Source organism: Dreissena polymorpha, chromosome 7 (assembly GCF_020536995.1).
Source record: "Dreissena polymorpha isolate Duluth1 chromosome 7, UMN_Dpol_1.0, whole genome shotgun sequence".
Classification (NCBI taxonomy): Eukaryota; Metazoa; Mollusca; class Bivalvia; order Myida; family Dreissenidae; genus Dreissena; species Dreissena polymorpha.
In genome coordinates, this window is record NC_068361.1 from 59767172 (window position 1) to 59774542 (window position 7371).

A 7371-nucleotide genomic window follows, 5' to 3' on the forward strand; every position below is an offset into this window, starting at 1 on the left:
CAGTGTTTCTGTTGTTTCGTTAAAATTTGTTACATCACGTTGGTTGCTTTGAAAAGTTTAACATGCAGTATGCAAACGAACAGTCAGATAGCTTTTTACTCCAAAAGACTTTGGTTCAAATCCGGTTGGAGTTACCTGATGCCTTTTAAATGTCATACTTAAATTATTTTTAAATCATACCTGTTTTTTGTTGTTCTCATGTTTAATCATGTCAATTTATGACAAACTAAGAATCGAATTCCTTGGTCAAGTACTTTTTTTTACAATTCAATTTAAATTTTTAAAATAAAAAGTACTATTTAATCAAAATAGATATGATTATCAATATATTATGTTTCCTTATTAAAAATTCAAGGTAATTAATAAGCCAGATCGGCTATTTAAAATGTTAATTTAATTACCTTTTTTATAATATAAGGATTCTCGCAACGGATCGTCTTAAAGATATTGTGTTTATAATCCATCATTAACGACATTGAGTTCAATTTTCTACTGACGTAGAAACGTAAGCATTTTCAGCGTGGCCATTGAGGTCATGCGTCCCTCCCCTAAAACCGGACTGGCGTTCTAAATGCGTTATGACGGCGACCTAGACCGCGGTAGGATCGCCAAGGACGCCCTGAGGGGGTTATGCTAACCTCGAGAAATCATGAAGATGGCGTTCAAACGCAAAGAACGCTTAAGTTATCGACATTACGGGGACTTCTTTGGACATGTTCATGACAAAGTCAACGAAAATGCTCTGCGTTCTTAAGCGTCCTGATTCAAACGCCGTAGGAACACCTAGAGGACGCAGCAAAAGATATGAACAGCGAAATGCAAACGTTAAGGTCGCAGTGGTGTCGTTGAGGAGACGCAAATAACGCAGTTTGAACGCCGTTGATCGATTCGGCCGACCTTCCATATTTTTGTGGATTGATCGATACCAAACCGGTAAATTGAGACGAACTTGTTAAGAACTTAGCCTTACTCAGCACAGAGGGACTCTCTTATCCTTGGCCGAGAAAAGTGTTATAGTTAATTTTGGGTTTTCAGAGTCACAACATAGTTTCTTCGTTCGATTAGTTCAGGTCGATCTTGATAAGCTTTTATATTTTGGTTTGGCTTTCTTAACGTCTATAACTTCTAGTACAACCATGAGCCTCTCTCAGAAGATGAAGTGGGTGACCCCCTATACCACGAACATTAGACTTGTGCCTACCGGTGAGGTAGTGAATCATATAAAATCAAATGACGTCTTCACAAGTCGAATCGCAGACATAAGTGGCACTTCAAGCACTCAACGCTAAGGCTGTGTGTTTTGAGTGCTGTCGAAATGCAAACCCTACGGTCGCAGTAGGGTCGTATAAGATACGCCAAGAACGTATTGTGGACGCAGCCAAATCCCCGACGGTGGCTCATGAGCGCAGGGGCGTTTTATACAGCGATTAACTACATCATTACACGTTTGATATTACATAGTGAACGAATAACATTAAATAACCTTAGCTTTAAAACATATATTAAGTCACATGGTCCCGTCTTTAAAGTAACAAATTTAATAATACTTGCACATTTAAAGTGAAAACCAATCATGGTGGGAAAAAAACAACAGAAAATGGGTTGGTTTCGGTAGAGTATGATTTTAAATCCACTCGTGATCTAAGAAAATTTAACAGTTTCACTTTACTTTCTCTGATCACTCGTGAATTAAATCGAAAATCTACGGAAACCAACAAGTATCCTCAATAAGACGCATGTCTCCACATTAAAAGTCTTCTAGGTTTATACACTACATTGTCATGATTTGCCTAATGAACCTCAATAAAATATTACAGAACACTGCATTACTGATTAAATAATCTGTAATGTACAAATGCATACACCGTTTACAATTTGATTTTATTCTTGCTGTATGGCTAGCGTGTTACCCCCAATGCTTTGCACGGCATGTTTCAAAACGGTATTCTGAGTTTTGACATTTATTTTATTTTAAATGTTGGTGTTGCATGTTTCCTATGTGCAATGTGTCGTTTAAATATTCCACTGGAGTTTAACAAGAATTTGTCTCATGATTATCTCTTTTGAGTTTTATCTATCCTTAATTTAATGCATATCGATTTGCTATTTAAAGTATAAACAAACTTGTGAATTGTAAAACACGTAAACAGGCCCGTCTGTCCCCATTTCCTATTTTCTGAAAACTCACTTAAAAGAAACAAAAATGGATTGCGCATACCAAATTATTTGTTTTATGATTGCTTACTTTTATTTTCACACAATCTTTAAATGCATACATCATTTAAAATACAAACATACTTTGCCATTCTAAGTGTAAGATTTTTTTTGTATAAACATCATTCCCTCGAGTATAATACATTTGTTATGTGTTATGTTGTTGGTCTTGTGAATATTTAATCATTTAACATTGTAGATCTATATGAGTGTGCTATGCTAACTGTGGTGTCGTATGTTTTATCATGTATTGTATGACAATTGGTCACTTGCCTCAACTAAAAGACTAACGCGTTTCAACACAAAATTCTGACAAACTTTTTCGGCTTTCATTATTCTCAAAGTGTTTAACCCTGGAATAAAGTTTAACCTAACAAATTGCCCTTCAAAAACTGCTGATTATTAGACATAGAATTAAAATTAGTTACACGCATACATATCTAAATGTGCACCATTAATTTGTGTGAATTTATATTAATTATCATGAGTTATACTTCGCATAAAAACATCAGCACAGAAATGACGAAGTCAAAATAATAATAAGTGGTTTTGCGTAATGTCTAAAAATAGTAAGATCAAAAGTATCGGAAAAAGTGCTCTATGACGATGCAAAATGTGAAGGATTTACGTTCATTTGCTTAAGAATCAAGGTTGTGTTATCACGATATATAAAACCTCTCAACCGAGGAAGTGGGATAACGATATTCGTGATATAATTTTTGGCTCCTGGCAGTATGCCAACAGACTATTGAGTTGAAAATCAGAACACAATTTGTAGGCTGTTTGCAATATTCCAACATACTATTTAGTTGATAATCAAAACACGTCACACGACCGGATGTCGGCAAACGCACGCCGATATAACCTTTCTTCTGATTCGATGGGCGTTTATGTTAGCGTGCGTTTTCATTTTTACAAACTAATTATATACATGTCCGTAGTTTATTTATTGAACAGATAGAGTTAATATTTTTATAACAGTTTTAAAGATCGATTTAAATTAAAAGATAATTTTACTCAGTTGGTGCAAAAAGGTTCCATTTCCCTTCCAATTTCAATGGCACATGGTACCTTGATATAGAAATTTATTGATTTATTTATTTATATTTATATATAAACTATTTGTGTGCATATAAGATGACATAATGGCAATAAATATGGTTCTTTTTAGCTTACTTTTTGCATGCTATTACTAAAACATGTATATGTTTTCTAACATTTTGAATCTCGTCGTATTTCATGTTGCGATAACATTCTTTTCCAATGTATTCATTTATGGGGTAAGTTACTTCTTAAAGTTTAAACGGATAAATATGTGTCTTGTTTCTAGCAGAAATCTGGCGAGTTTAAAAGGGCTGTCATAAAGTTAAACTATGCGGCAAGAGAGGGGGTCAAATTAAAATATTTTGATATTAATATGCAAATTGTGTTGCATATTATTTACATTATTTGAATAAATTGAATAAGGATTAATACATTCAAAACGTGTGCCCCAAAATACAGCGTGAATGTTATATTTTGCGGAAGTAACGTGGTCGGTAAATATTAAAACAACACAACAACAACAACGAAGTGTTCCATTCTGATTCAATAAAAATGAAGCGATCATGACAGTATAATGACAAGAAACAAACACAACAAGCAAAACAACAGAGATATAACTTTGTCGTAGCTTCCGAATGAAAAAGTCGTTAAGTCTCGTAAATAAAAATGATGTAACTATAACGTTAATTACCACCTATTACAAATATCTCAAAACTTTTCACTTCATCGTTTTAATAAACAAACAACGGAGATCTATTTTTCACTAAATTAAAAAAGAGCATAAATTAACTTCCAGCCAATAAGAAATAACGATTACATCATAAATTGTAATTTACGTGCTCGCAAAATACTAAGCTCCTTTGATACGTGTTTCTGCTTTTCCAATTGATATTTGATGTTTTGCTATATGTCATCACTTTTTGTTGCATTCATTTGTACCAATTATTTAAAAAAAATATTGATACCTACTTTGATTTTCATTCAGTCAAGTGTTCCTTTAACATTTATTGCAACATAAACTTCCCTGTATCTTGCCAACAGCTTTTTAATGCATTCGGCACTTTGTTTACTGTACATTACTAGCCATTCCCGGAAAGGTGCTGGACTGCGAACAATCAACGGAAGTCATTAGAACCACCTCCAAAATCAGCACCATCACAACCGTTACTATCAGCATCTATACCGCCGCCATTAACAGCAGCATGATAGACATGAACACCCAAACCACTCAAATCAGCATCATTAACATCGACATCAGCACAATTACCAGAACTTCAGCAGCACGTCCGAACCCAATTGTCATCACTATCACTCTTATCTGCGCAAGAAGCATTTAAAAAAAAAAAAAAAGAAACATGTCATTTTTTTTCGATTTTAACCAATTTGTTTCCAAAACAAATATACTTTAAGCAAATAGCTGACGAATGTAGACGACGTTCAAATGGTAGCTAGTGCCTACTTAATTTGAGCACAATACGTTCAGGTGAGTACAAATGCAAGTAGTGTGATTTTATTATACTATTTAATTTAATTTTAAAAGAATTTTGCCCAACTTCATGTTTGTTAGTATTCAAAACACGAAATAAAGATACACTCATGATAATGTGATGTAAGCATGAATATACGTATTTTGTTTTGAGTAACGATATACGTCTTAACGAATTTCAAAAGGGAAAATCTGAAAACAATATTGGTTTATATCCTCATTCATTTTACAAAAAGTAAATTTCTGAAAAACTGGGTTGGAAAAATCTTTTTAACTGAAATACAAACACATTTAGACATAAATCTATAATCAACGATGAAACTCGATTCCCATATAATTATGTACAATTAATTCAACCACTAAGGCTTAAGATATCTAGAAGAGCACTTGGTAAAAACATCAGACTATTTTTGGAGGAATGACTCATGATAGCAAGTAACTTGGGATATAGTTCTCCTTATATTCGGTATGAACGCCGTGTCAATTACATGCAAATTCTGCGTATCGAAAATATGTCCTTGTATTTGGTATGAATGCCATGTCTATGACATACACATAAATAGTAACTTAAATAAATGTTGAACATTTAAAACATCTCGACTTTTAAACTAATTCAAATGTTTAGTGTGCTGTTGTTGTTAGTGGTGTATCTGTTTTTATTTAACCCTTAAAGGGGCCTTTTCACAGATTTTGTCATGTTTTGAAGTTTGTCATTAAATGCTTTATTTTGATAAATGTTAACATTTAATATAAAAAGCTCCAGTACAAAATCAAGAATAAAATTTAAAAAAGAAAAAAAAGGTAACCCTCAGCAGGGCTCGAACCACTGACCCCTGGAGTCCTGGAATAAAAAGTCTCCCACTTAGACCAATCGGCCAACCTTCCAGATACAGGTTCAGGTGTATTTTATACTTCATATAACCAATCCTCGTAGTTTCACAAAATATAACGACAACAACAGAACTCTCCAAATTATTAATTCGTTTCGTGTTGCAACGCTTTATAATTTTCGGGATTTTAAATCGTCAAACGATGCATATAATGGCTATTTTAGAGCACGGTAACTGTTCAGTATTACAGTTTCCCTCACAAATATCATTACTAAAACGAAAATTTGCGAATCTGAAACAACTTTTTTCAATTTTGTCAATTTACCCACACGTGAAAAGGCCCCTTTAAATACAGTCAAAGCTGAGTCAACTTGCCATAGCGTTCAGTCTAGATTCCCCCGACAAAAGTCTTAGTACACATGAGTATAACGGTCACTAGCGGTCCGTATATTTCACTCCGAAAGCCATATTTCCCCTGTATTACGCGGTCAGGAGGCAATCGTTCCGAGATGTAAAACGTTAAAACTTATGTTGCGTAATCTAAACATGTATTGGCAACATTGTAAAGTTGTAAAGACAGCGGATTTGATTCTGTTTTGGAATTCAGATTTAGCTATATAGTTTTTTTTAACAGTTATCGACAAAATTTTCAAGTTACGTAGCACTCGAGTCTTCTTGTTTACACATTATGTTTATTTTGGTGATGTATTATCTTGATTTTACCATACTTAGAAACGATGTCATTTTTTATGGATCTTTTGCTGAGTACCTCCGTGATTTGGTGGTATTACAACAAATACACAACTCAGTTGACGTTTTCGTTTATATTTTATTCTGCTATTTAACAAGTCCACACACTAATCGTATTAACAATATACAATGAGTAACTTTTAATTCCTTAAATATTAATGTCCAATAATCAAACACACGGGCGGGCGTTCTGATCCTTACGGTCCTGGCCCGCGATGAACAAGTTAATGAATCCGATATCTATCCTAGTTTACCTCTTGCCGAACTGCGTTATATAAAACATACTAAAAACCACAAACCTACGTTTCTTCTAGTTAAATACTTTGTGATGCAAAGATGATGAATAATGTTCTTTTATATAATTACTATAGTATTGTATTAAAAACTGTCGTGTTCGTGTTTTGAGATCAAAACTTACCTACACAACCGTTTTTAAATAACAATTTTGTTATTTACTGGACTTGGGGTAATAACAGTTTATTACATGATGTCGAAAGTTTTAATTATTTTGTTTTAAATAGAAACAAGAAATATCTTTAAAAAGATATACGGCGTTGATTGTGGTTGCGGTTAATGAAAGGTAAAGACTTCAATGAATGAGATCAAAGATAGCGAATGTCTTTTTCTGTGCAGTTCTTAGCTGCACCAAACGCAGTACGGGATGATACGCGGAGTTTTCGCGGCTTATTTTACATTATTACATATTGCTGGTCATAAACGCATAGATACAAAACAGAAAACCAAAAGAAGAATGGAAGTGAAATTAAAACATGAGTCAACCGGCCACACGCGAAGTATCCGTACATATTTTAAATATTTATACGCGCGTTCTTCGAACAAACCTGATTTAGTGGTTTGTCTGGCGTTGCTATTAGATTCGATTATTAACAGTATCGAGAATCATTGCGCTAATGCTTAATTCATTAGTCAATATGATGGCAAAATTCTTGTTAAATTAATTAAAAATAATATTTATCATGGTATTGTTGTAAAACACATTAAGAATCTATTATTGACATACCATATGATATCGCTGATATCGCTGGA